The sequence below is a fragment of the Triticum dicoccoides genome, chromosome 3B (genome assembly GCF_002162155.2).
Source record: "Triticum dicoccoides isolate Atlit2015 ecotype Zavitan chromosome 3B, WEW_v2.0, whole genome shotgun sequence".
In the NCBI taxonomy this organism is placed as follows: domain Eukaryota; kingdom Viridiplantae; phylum Streptophyta; class Magnoliopsida; order Poales; family Poaceae; genus Triticum; species Triticum dicoccoides.
In genome coordinates, this window is record NC_041385.1 from 766,062,648 (window position 1) to 766,076,282 (window position 13,635).

Sequence of the window (13,635 nt, forward strand, 5' to 3'; positions counted from 1 at the left end):
CTGGTTGGCCATAAACACTCTGTAAACGAGTTTCTGCCAATGTGGATACCTTTGTTTGGACTCAATGAGTACCTCACTGGCATAGTAAACTGGCCGTTGAACCGGATGCTCCTTGCCAGCCTCCTTACGCTCCACCACGATGGCAACACTGACCGCTCGTGAATTAGCAGCCACATATAACAGCAACGGCTCTCTGTCAATGGGAGCCGCAAGAACCGGTGGCTCAGACAATTGCCTCTTCAAGTCTTCAAAGGCAGCATCCGCAGCATCACTCCAGACAAAGGTGTCGGTTTTCTTCATCATCTGATATAACGGAAGGGCCTTCTCACCTAACCGGCTTATGAACCGGCTTAAAGCGGCAACACGACCCGCCAGTCGCTGAACATCATTGATGCACGCCGGTTTAGCCAGAGAGGTCATCGCCTTAATCTTCTCTGGATTAGCTTCAATGCCTCTGTTTGACACCAGAAAACCTAAGAGCTTGCCTGCAAGTACACCAAACACACACTTGGCCGGGTTAAGCATCATCTTGTAAACCCGGAGATTATCAAAGGTCTCTTTCAAGTCAGATATCAAGGTTTCCTTTTCTCTGGACTTCACCACAATGTCATCTACGTAAGCATGAACATTACGCCCAATTTGATCGTGCAAACAGTTTTGCACACACCGCTGATAAGTCGCCTGGGCACTTTTGAGTCCAAATGGCATAGATACATAACAGAAGGCTCCAAACAGAGTGATGAAAGTTGTCTTCTCCTGGTCCTTAACTGCCATCTTGATCTGATGATAACCAGAGTAAGCATCCAAGAAGCTCAAACGTGCACAACCCGCCGTAGCATCAATGATTTGATCAATACGGGGGAGAGCAAAGGGATCAGCCGGACAAGCCTTGTTTAAGTCCATATAATCCACACACATCCGCCAAGTGCTATTCTTTTTGAGCACTAACACCGGGTTAGCCAACCACTCCGGGTAAAAAACTTCAACAATAAACCCGACCGCTAAGAGCCGGGCAACCTCTTCCCCAATAGCCTTCCGTCTCTCCTCGTTGAACCATCGGAGAAACTGCCTGACCTGCTTATACTTTGGATCAATATTGAGAGTGTGCTCAGTGAGTTCCCTCGATACACCCGACATGTCAGAAGGTTTCCATGCAAAGATGTCCCGGTTCTCACGGATGAACTCGATGAGCGCGCTTTCCTATTTAGGATCCAAATTGGCACTGATACTGAACTGCTTTGAAGCATCCCCTGGGGTAAAGTCCACAAGCTTTGTCTCAGTGGCCGATTTAAATTTCAACGCGGGGTCATGCTCAGTAGTGGGTTTCTTGAGGGAGGTCATATCCGCCGGGTCAACATTGTCTTGATAAAATTTGAGCTCCTCCATGGCACAGGCAGACTCCGCGTAAGCTGCGTCGCCTTCTTCACATTCCAAGGCCACCTTTCGACTCCCATGCACAGTGATAGTGCCCTTGTAACCTGGCATCTTGAGCTGTAAGTAAACGTAACATGGCCGTGCCATGAATTTAGCATAAGCCGGTCGCCCAAACAGAGCGTGATATGGACTCCTGATTTTAACCACTTGAAACGTTAATTTCTCAGCCCTGGAATCGTACTCATCTCCAAAGGCCACCTCCAATTCAATCTTACCAACTGGGTAAGCCGACTTACCCGGAACCACCCCATGGAAAACAGTGTTGGATGTTCTCAAATTCTTCTCAGTCAACCCCATGCGCTGAAAGGTCTCGTAGTAGAGGATATTGATGCTGCTACCGCCGTCCATGAGTACCTTAGTGAATTTATATCCACCAACCTGGGGTGCCACCACCAAGGCTAACTGACCCGGATTATCGACCCGTGGAGGGTGATCCTCTCTGCTCCATATAATGGGCTGCTCTGACCACCTCAAATAACGAGGAATTGCCGGCTCAACAGAATTCACGGCCCTCTTATGAACCTTTTGGTCACGTTTGCACAAACTAGTGGTAAACACGTGATACTGCCCACCATTCAACTGCTTTGGATGGCTTTGATAGCCCGACTACTGCTGCTGCTGCCCTCCTTGACCAGACTGCTGCTGATTATTACCACCTGGATGCCCCTGAAAACAGGAATTTGAGCCACCGCCCGGGCCATGAAAGCCTCCAGCCCCTGAGCCTCCACCAGATCCATGACTGCCATCGAAGGTGTTGGAATTTTTAAATGCCTTCATGATCGCGCAATCCTTCCATAGGTGTGTGGCGGGGTGCTCCCAGGTGTCGTGTTTTGGGCAGGGCTCATTGAGTAGCTGCTCAAGAGATGGGCCTGACCCGCCGGACCGAGGCGGCTTACCCTTATATCTCTTATTGTTACCCCGGGCGTTGGCATTGGCCACAAACTCTGGGTTACCGTCCGCCTTGCGCTTATTGCCGCTTTGGTTCCCCGGATTATGCTATTGACCCTTTCCATTGCCGTTCCTTTTTCCCTTCCCTATCTTCTCATCGTCAGACGTGGGATCCTTGGTACTATCAGAATCGGCATATTTGACTAAAGCCGCCATCGGCGTACCCATATCATTGCAGTCACGTTTAAGACGCCCCAGTTTCTGCCTCAGCGGCTTAAAGCTGCAATTCTTCTCCAACATAAGGACTGCAGAACCGGCATCCATCTTGTCAGATGAATGAATTATCTCCTTGACCCGGTGCACCCAATGGGTGGTGGATTCACCTTCCGCCTGCTTACAATTCATCAAGTCCACGATCGACATAGATTGCTTACAGGTGTCTTTGAAGTTCTAGATGAAGCGGGCTTTTAATTCTTCCCATGAACCAATGGAATTGGGTGGCAAACCCTTTAACCAAGACCGGGCCGTTCCATCTAACATCATGGTGAAATATTTAGCCATTGCCGCGTCACTGACTTCCAACAGCTCCATGTCCATCTCATAACTCTCGATCCATGCTCCAGGCTGTAAGTCGGCCGTGTAATTCGACACCTTTCGAGGTCCCTTGAAGTCCTTGGGCAGGCGCAAATTTCACAAAGCCGGTACCAAAAAAGGAACACCACCAGTTCTAGTGGATACTCCCGCCTCAACAGAAGTCGTTGGATACTCTGGGGCATCCTGATAAGCCGCATGTTGAGCCGCTAGCTGAGCCGCCCGCTCGTTCTCCTGATGTATTCGGTCTTGCACTGGGTTATAGCCACCATGTTGGTTACGGCGTTGGGCGTTGCTTGACAATGCTTAGGACTCCATGTGCCTGCTGTAACTCGGGCTCCGGTTTTGACGAGGAGGTGCTAACCAAGGCAGAGGAGTTGAATGAATCCTGTCCCTGCTGTAAGAATAGGTCTCTTGCTGAGCCAGGGCCGTCTGGAGAAGCTCTCTGACCCTCCGGGTCTCCACTGCTGTTGGGTCATCACCGTCCATGGGCAGAGCCGCCAAGCGCGCCGAAGCCGCGATTAAGTTATCCATGGGGTTAGAAAAGTGACCCTCCGGTATCGGCACATAACGCGATGGTGCCATGCTCACATGAGGAGGTGGCATCTCTCGAGGCTGAGCCGGTCTCCTGCTCCGGCTGTCATAAACTGATTGGCATCTGGCGGGTTATTTGGGCCGGCTCCGGGTGTAGCGAAAAGAACCCGAGGGTCGTAATTCGGAGGCAAACGAGATTGGGTTTTCTGGTGTCTCCTCCTCATTACCTCATTGGACGCATTTAAGCTCATCGTGAGCTGGTAAGCTTCTGACTGCAACCGCTATGCCCGGGCGTCGAGAGCCGCCCGCTCTGTAACTAGTCTAGTATCCTCAGCTGCCAAGGCCTCCTTGGCCTGTGCTATCTCCTCACGCACCCGTGCCACCTCCGCGTCATGCTCATCTTTGTTCGCAGGGATCACCATGGTGGTTAACAGGGCCGTAAGCTTGTCCATGAGCTCTATCAGCACCTGAGCTGGCGGGCACACAGGGCCACCTGCCTTGGCTGTCCCTATTCCGGATGTTATCACTGCAGCAACCGTAGAGTTAGCGTTGGGCTAAGTCCCAGCCATGAAGATTCCTGCCCATCTTGGCGGCTCATGGGGGTCCGGAATATTGATGCCATCGGAAAAGCCCCCTAGCACGCCGTCTTGCACCTGATACAACGAATCCGTTGAACCGGCGGACGAATCACCGTCTGAGAGGACGGCCGTTTCACCATCATCTTCAGATCCTTTAGAAAGTTCCACTCCGTGGATGCAGCCCACAAAAGCATGCTTCATGAAGGGTTGAGCCCGGGTCTTCCTCGCACGCTGAGCCGTCTCGATGAGGTCGGTGCCGCTGTCTGGCTCAGGTCCCGGCTCTCCGATCCGGCCGATGAAGACGTGGATTCCGCCGAAGGGGACCCGGTACCCATACTCAATTGAGCCGGCGTCGGGGCCCCGGCCTTCGTCGTCGATGTAGATCTTGCCGCGACGACTCTTGGTCATCCGGCCCGTTACGTATCCCTTGAGCCCTTTGAAGTTGCCCTTCAAGAACTCAAATCCACCGTGCACTGGCCCCATGGTGGGCGCCAACTGTCGTGGAATTGTCACGTCAGATGTCCTCGTGAAAGGACTTAGTTGTGGAGCCATCGCAACTAGGAAGCTTGAAGGGGTTAAATGGGACAAAGAACACAAGAGGGTTTATACTAGTTCGGCCCCTTACGGTGAAGGTAAGGCCTACGTCTAGTTGGGTTGGTATTGATGTTTCGATGACCAGGGAGCGAGATACGCTATGCCCGGTTCTCGATGAGTTGTTCCTTGCCCTCAGCCGCCATCAGGTCGTCCCCTTATATACACGGGTTGACGCCCTGCGGCTTACAGAGTCCCGGCCGACTTATAAATAGTATCCGACTTGGTGACTAGTTAAATATACCTTATGATACAAGTCATGCCATTATGGCGGTTTACTACAACGGGCCTTAAGTCGCCTGTGGGCCTTAAGCCCTTTATTGAACCGCCATCTTCATGTTTGGCCTTGGGCTTCTTTCTGGTGAACCTTCTTTGCGTAACCCGGCCCATCCTGGGTGGCTTACAAATAGTTATATCCCCAACATCCTCCATTGGTCCAATTAGTTTTTCTTCTAGTGCTTTATTCATTGCAAATTTATGCTGCATAGGTGACCATGTTCTTGAGCTTGCATGTCAAATTCATATGGTTCCAAGTAGTTCTAATGCTTGATATAGGCTCTAGGCACTTGTGGGAGTAGTTGCTATCAATTTTATTGAAGTTGGTTCACTTTTATTTGGAGTTACTAAAAATTTCATATTGTTTCAAAAATAATGAAGAGACTTTTGAGGGGCTCGTCGAGCCGAAGCTCAAAGGAAAAACAAAAGGAAGAAGAACAGACGCCCAAATTTAATTTGCCTCGCACCGCGGAGGTCCGGCCATGTGAATGGCCTTCCGATGACTTCTTGAGGAGAGCCGGGATTTATGAGCATTTCTATTTGTTAATTGAGAATGCTGGCCTCACCGACTTCCTCCTCGACCAACGTCATCAGTATCTCTTACTCACAAATACTTTTGTGCAAAACTTCTACTTTTTCCCTAAGAAATCACCTCCATCAGTAGAGTTTCATTTATATGACGTTGTTAAGTAGATGCCATTAGCTGAATTTTGTGAGGTTTGCAAAATACCCTTTGAGGGCACCTTGGATGAACCACACCGTAACGAAGTAGAAGCTTTTATTAACACTATCACGGTGGGAGAAACCAGGAAGGTTTCTGATGCAAGAATTACTAGCATACATTTTCCTGTTTTACGCTACTTTGCCTTATTTGCTAGTCGTTGCTTGATTGGTCGCGGGAATTGTGGAAACCTTAGTGTTCCTGATATTAGCATTTTGTTCCATGGTTTATACCGCAATAACTCTGTTAGTATGGGTGGAATTGTTGCTAGACGGTTAAGTCTGAACCGTACTAAGGGCCCCATCTTTGGAGGCATTTATGCTTCGCGCCTAGCTGAATATTTTGAAATACCTATTAGGCATGAGGAGAAAGAGGAAACATCGTTGTCCCGTGCTTATTTAGATTATAAGAGTATGCTAGCGCATGACTTTCTTGTTAAGAGTCGTGAAGGGGAGCTCAAATATAAATTGTACTTTGATAAACATCACCCTGAGACTATTACTTTGCCTGCTCCCTCTTTGTTTAACTTGTCTGCAGGTCCTCACATTGTTCCGTGGGCGGCCATTCAAGCCTATCGAAATCCTGCACCAGCCCCAGAGCCGGAGCCACAAGATGAGCCTCCACGACAGTCTGTTTATTCTTGGGATCCAGAGGTGGTTGCCAGCCAGTGGCAGTCAGAGTCTTCTTCATCGCAGTATGACCCCAGCTTCACCTACGGGTATCCGCCAGGTTATCCCTAGCAATAGACCAACTTAGGCCAAAAGCCTAAGCTTGGGGGAGTACGTATTTCCCACCGACATTACATTCATGTTCGCACACACTCATTGCTAGATGTCGGTGCTCATACTCTTTCACTGTAATATCCATGCTAGATTATTTTCTTTTTCCTGCCTTCTTCTTGTGTGTTTAATAAACCTTAAGAAAAACAAAAAAATTAGTAGTAGTTTATTTCTTTGGTGTAGTAGTTAAAAGGAAAACCCAAAAATATTTCCCGTTCTTCTTTTGCTTGTTGGGAGCTTTCCCGTGTAAATAGTTTTTATTTCTTTTCTTTTCTTTGGGGGTCAGTAGGAGAAGACCATGATTAAATTGTTGAAGTGGCTCTTATATGCTTCATTGTTGATTTAACCAAGAGCCCATATTGCCTTGTCTTCTCCTGTTTATTGAATGCTCGCAGATTCCAGCTTAGTCCAATGCACGTGCACTCTTATTATTATTCACACCGTTCGGTCGTGCAAGTGAAAGGCAATTATGATGATATATGATGGATTAACTGAGATGGGAAAAGCTGGTATGAACTCGACCTCTCTTGTTTTTGTAAATATGATGAGTTCACTGTTCTTGATTCAGCTTATTATGAATAAACATGTTGCAATGACAATTAGAGATCATATTTGCCCTGCTTTATGCAAACTAAATCAAAATAATTGCAAACCAAACTCCCCCTGGGACCCGTTGAATGTTGGAGGCACTCGTTGTTTTGAGCAAGCCATGGATTGATGCTTGTGGAGGAGGGGGAGTATAAAATTTACCATTCTGTTTCGGAACCGCCTATAGTTTGTTTAGCATGGAAGATATCGTCATCTTTTAGTTGTTATGTTGACAATGAAAGTATGTCGCTCAAAATATAATTTACCTCTATTTCAAAACTGAGCTCTGGCACCTCTACAAATCCCTGCTTCCCTCTATGAAGGGCCTATCTATTTACTTTTATGTTGAGTCATCACCCTCTTATTAAAAGCACTAGCTAGAGAGCACAGCTGTCATTTGCATTCATTATTGTTAATTTATATCGGGTATGACTATGATTGGATCTCTTTTACCATGAATTACAATGTCTAGTCAGCCCTTGATCTTTGAAGGTGCTCTGCATTTATGTTTTGCGGTCTCGGAAAGGGCTAGCAAGATACCATCTTGTTATATCACATTATGATTGTTTTGAGAAAGTGTTGTCATCCGAGATTTAATATTATGGCTTGCTAGCTGATTATGTTATTGATATGAGTAGACATGACACCTAGGAGTTATTGCAAATGTGGTTAGTTATGATCTTTGCTGAAAACTTGAATGCTGGCTTGACATAGTTACAACAACAAGAGCAAACAGAGTTTGTAAAAGTTTTTCTTTTTCTCTTTCAGTTTGTCAACTGAATTGCTTGAGGACAAGCAAGGGTTTAAGCTTGGGGGAGTTGATACGTCTCTGTCGTATCTACTTTTCCAAACACTTTTGCCCTTGTTTTGGACTCTAACTTGTATGATTTGAATGGAACTAACCGGGATTGACGCTGTTTTCAGCAGAATTGCCATGATGTTGTTTTTGTACAGAAAATAAATGTTCTCAGAATGACCTGAAACTCCACGGAATATCTTAGAATAAATAATAAAAAATTCTCGCCAAAGATGAAGACCAGGGGGCCTACACCCTATCCACGAGGGTGGGGGGCGTGCCCCCCCTCCTGGGCGCGCCCCCTACCTCGTGGCCCCCTTGGAGACCCTCCGACGCCAACTCCAACTCCATATATTGGCTTTCGGGGAGAAAAAAATCAGAGAGAAGAAATCATCGCGTTTTACGATACGGAGCCGCCGCCAAACCCTAATCTCTCTCGGGAGGGCTGATCTGGAGTCCGTTCGGGGCTCCGGGGAGGGGGGTTCGTCGCCGTCGTCATCATCAACCATCCTCCATCACCAATTTCATGATGCTCACCGCCGTGCGTGAGTAATTCCATCGTAGGCTTGCTGGACAGTGATGGGTTGGATGAGATTTATCATGTAATCGAGTTAGCTTTGTTAGGGTTTGATCCCTAGTATCCACTATGTTCTGAGATTGATGTTGCTATGACTTTGCTATGCTTAATGCTTGTCACTAGGGCCCGAGTGCCATGATTTCAGATCTGAACCTATTATGTTTTCATGAATATATGTGAGTTCTTGATCCTATCTTGCAAGTCTATAGTCACCTACTATGTGTTATGATCCGGCAACCCCGAAGTGACAATAATCGGGACCACTCCCGGTGATGACCGTAGTTTGAGGAGTTCATGTATTCACTATGTGCTAATGCTTTGTTCTGGTTCTCTATTAAAAGGAGGCCTTAATATCCCTTAGTTTCCAATAGGACCCCGCTTCCACGGGAGGGTAGGACAAAAGTTGTCATGCAAGTTCTTTTCCATAAGCACGTATGACTATATTCGAAATACATGCCTACATTACATTGATGAATTGGAGCTAGTTCTGTGTCACCCTATGTTATTACTATTACATGACGAACCACATCCGGCATAATTATCCATCACTGATCCGGTGCCTACGAGTTTTCCATATACTAGTTCTCGCTTATTTACTTTTCCGTTGCTACTGTTACAATCACTACAAAATACCAAAAACATTACTTTTGCTGTCTTTACTTTTGTTACCGTTACCACCACTATAATATTACTTTGCTACTAAATACTTTGCTGCAGATACTAAGTTTCCAGGTGTGGTTGAATTGACAACTCAACTACTAATACTTGAGAATATTCTTTGGCTCCCCTTGTGTCGAATCAATAAATTTGGGTTGAATACTCTACCCTCGAAAACTGTTGCGATCCCCTATACTTGTGGGTTATCACCTAACTATATGATTTTGTAGGGATGAACTTTCATTTGCCATGTTATTTTGAGAAGACATGATTACTTTGATTAGTATGCTTGAAGTGTTACTATTTCTTATGTCAATAAGAACTTTTATTTTGAATCATTTGGATCTGAACATTCATGCCACAATAAAGAAAATTACATTATAAATTATGCTAGGTAGCATTCCACATAAAAAATTCTCTTTTTATCATCTACCTACTCGAGGACGAGCAGGAATAAAGCTTGGGGATGCTTGATACGTCTCCAACGTATCTATAATTTTTTATTGTTCCATGCTATTATATTACCTGTTTTGAATGATTATGGGCTTTATTATACACTTTTATATTTCTTTTGGGACTAACCTATTAATCAGAGGCCCAGCCCATATTGCTGTTTTATTGCCTGTTTCAGTATTACAAAGAAAAGGAATATCAAATGGAGTCCAAACGGAATGAAACCTTCGGCAACGTGATTTTTTGGAAGATTATCATCCTGGAGAGTTGGAGTTCATGTCAGAAGATAATCGAGGAGCCCAGGAGATAGGGGGGCGCCCCCCTACTGGGCGTGCCCCTTGTCTCATGGACCCCTCGAGCACCCCCCGACCGAGTTCTTTCGCCTATATAAGCCTACGTACCCTAAAACCATCGAATATCAAGATAGGTCGGGAGTTCCGCCGCCGCAAGCTTCTGTAGCCACCAAAAACCTCTCGGAAGCCCGTTCCGGCACCCTGCCGGAGGGGGGATCCATCACCGGTGGCCATCTTCATCATCCCGGCGCTATCCATGACGAGGAGGGAGTAGTTCACCATCGGGGCTGAGGGTATGTACCAGTAGCTATGTGTTTGATCTCTCTCTCTCTCTCTCTCTCTCTCTCGTGTTCTCTCTCATGTTCCCTCTATGGCACGATCTTGATGTATCCCGAGCTTTGCTATTGTAGTTCGATCTTATGATGTTTCTCCCCCTCTACTCTCTTGTGATGAATTGAGTTTCCCCTTTGAAATTATCTTATCGGATTGAGTATTTTATGAGAACACTTGATGTATGTCTTGTCGTGCTTATCCGTGGTGACAATGGGGTATCATGTGCCACTTGATGTATGTTTTGGTGACCAACTTGCGGGTCCTGCCCATGAACCTACGCATAGGGGTTGGCACACATTCTTGACTCTCCGGTAGAAACTTTGGGCACTCTTTGAAGTACTTTGTGTTGGTTGGATGAATCTTAGATTGTGTGATGCATATCGTATAATCATGCCCACGGATACTTGAGGTGACAATGGAATATCTAGGTGACATTAGGGTTTTGGTTGATTTGTGTCTTAAGGTGTTATTCTAGTATGAACTCTTTAAGATCGATCCGAAAGAATAACTTTGAGGTGGTTTCGTACCCTACTATAATTTCTACGTTTGTTCTCCGCTATTAGTGGCTTTGGAGTGACTCTTTGTTGCGTGTTGAGGGATTGTTATATGATCTATCTATGTTATTATTGTTGAGAGAACTTGCACTAGTGAAAGTATGAACCCTAGGTCTTGTTTCCTATCATTGCAATACCGTTTACGCTCACTTTTACCACTTGTTACCTTGCTGATTTTATTATTTCAGATTACAAAAACCTATATCTACCATCCATATTGCACTTGTTTCACCATCTCTTCGCCGAACTAGTGCACCTATACAATTTGCCATTGTATTGGGTGTGTTGGGACACAAGAGACTCTTTGTTATTTGGTTTGCAGGGTTGTTTGAGAGAGACCATCTTCATCCTACGCCTCCTACGGATTGATAAACCTTAGGTCATCCACTTGAGGGAAATTTGCTACTGTCCTACAAACGTGTGCACTTGCAGGCCCAACAACGTCTACAAGAAGAAGGTTGTGTAGTAGACATCAAGCTCTTTTCTGGCACCGTAGCCGGGGAGGTGAGTGCTTGAAGGTATATCTTTAGATCTTGCAATCGAATCTTTTTGTTTCTTGTTTTATCACTAGTTTAGTTTATAAAAGAAAACTACAAAAAAATGGAGTTAAGTTTGTCTCATATGCTTCGTCTTTTTAATATCTTTCGTGAGTATGATGAAAAGGAAAATTGTGCTCAAGTGCTAGAAGAAGAATTACATAGAATGCTTGGCATGAAATATGTGAATGATGAGCATGATTGCAATGTTGTTAGTATGAATTCCTTGAATATCCTTGATGCTAATGATATGCAAAGCCACAAGCTTGGGGAAGCTATGTTTGATGAATATGATATTTTTAGTCCCCCAAGTTTTGATGAGAATATTTATTATGATGAAAGCATGCCTCCTATTTATGATGATTATATTGATGGAAGTGGGTTTGGAAGAGTGTCAACTTTATTTAGTGATGATTCCACTATTTCGGAAGAGGTCCCAATTGATTATGAGAACAAAGTTGCTATCTATGATGATTATTGTGATGACCTGTATGCTATTAGGAATAATGATAACCATGAAACTTGTCATCATGATTTTAGTTTTCAATTGGATTATGCCTCACATGATAGTTATTTTGTTGAGTTTGCTCCCACTACTATTCATGAGAAGAAAGTTGTTTATGTGGAGAGTAGTAAATTTTCTATGCTTATAGATCATGAAAAGAATACTTTAGGTGCTGGTTATATTGTTGAATTCATTCATGATGCTAATGAAAATTATTATTAGGGAGGAACATATGCTTGTAGGAATTGCAATAATATCAAGTTTCCTCTCTATGTGCTTCAAGTTTTGAACTTATGCTTGTTTTGCTTTCCTATGCTAGTTGATTATTGTTCCCATAAGTTGTTTGCTCACAAAATCCTATGCATAGAAAGTGGGTTAGGCTTAAATGTGCTAGTCATATTCTTCATGATGCTCTCTTTATGTTTCAATTCTTATCTTTTATGTGAGCATCATTGCCATCATCATGCCTAGCTAGAAAGGCATTAAAGAAAAGCGCTTGTTGGGAGATAACCCAATATTTATTCTTACTGTTTTTGTGTGTCCACATGATTATGTTACTGTATTAATCATGTTTTATAGCTTTTGTTTCAATAGTGCCAAGTGGAACCTTTGGGAAGACTTGGGTGAAGTCTTTATGATCTTGCTGTAAAAAACAGAAACTTTTGTTCTCACGAGATTAGCTGCCATTTTTTACTGGAGAGTGCTTGTAGGTTGATTCTTTTTGCAGATGATTATTACAAATTACTCAGGTCCAGAAATTTATTTCATAATTTTTGGGGTTCCAGAGGTATACGTTTGATACAGATTACTACAGACTGTTCTGTTTTTGACAGATTCTGTTTTCATAGTGTTGTTTGCTTATTTTGATGAATCTATGAGTACTATCGGAAGGTATGAATCATAGAGAAGTTAGAATACAGTATATATTACACCAATATGAATTTAGAATGAGTTCATTACAGTACCTAAGTGGTGGTTTTATTTTCTTATACTAACGGAGCTTACGAGTTTTGTTTTGAGTTTTGTATGGTTGAAGTTATCAAGTTTTGGGTAAAGATTTGATGGACTATGGAATAAGGAGTGGAAAGAGCCTAAGCTTGGGGATTCCCAAGGCACCCCAAGGTAATATTCAAGGACAACCAATCGCCTAAGCTTGGGGATGCCCCGGAAGGCATCCCCTCTTTCGTCTTCGTTCATCGGTAACTTTACTTGGAGCTATATTTTTATTCACCACATGATATGTGTTTTGCTTGGAGCATCATTTTCTTTTGTTAGTATTTGCTTGGTGTTAGTTAGAATAATGTTTTGCATCTTTATTTTCAATAAAAATGTCAAGGATAGCCTTTTCCATGCTTATTTTGCTAGTATACATGTTGCTGTTTGAAAACAGAAAGTTTACCGCTGTTGCAAACATTCCCTAGAAAAGTCAGAGAATGGTATAATGTTGAATATTTTTGCATATTAAGCTCTGATAAATTTATTACAGTGGGTATTTTAGTTCATAATTTTTGGAGTTAGGGAAGTATTGATACTCTTGCATTCTTTACAGGTTGTACTGTTTTGGCAGATTGCTGCTATGGTTGCATTGTTTGCATATGTTTGCTTGTTTAATGATTCTATTTGAGGATAGGAGTATTAAATATGCAGAGTCATTTAGTATGCAATGTTGAATAATAATTTAAGTGATTTGTTACAGTACAAAGTGATAAGGTTTTGCATTGGTTTATACTAACCTATCTCACGAGTTCTTGTTGAGTTTGTTGTGAATGAAGCTTTTGATGAAAAGAAACCATGATATGAGAGGAATTAAGGAGACACAAAAGTTAAAGCTTGGGGATGACCAAGGCACCCCAAGATAATATTTCAAGAAGTCTAAGCATCTAAGCTTGGGGATGCCCCGGTAGGCATCCCACCTTTCTTCTCAACAACTATTGGTTAGTATCGGTTGAGC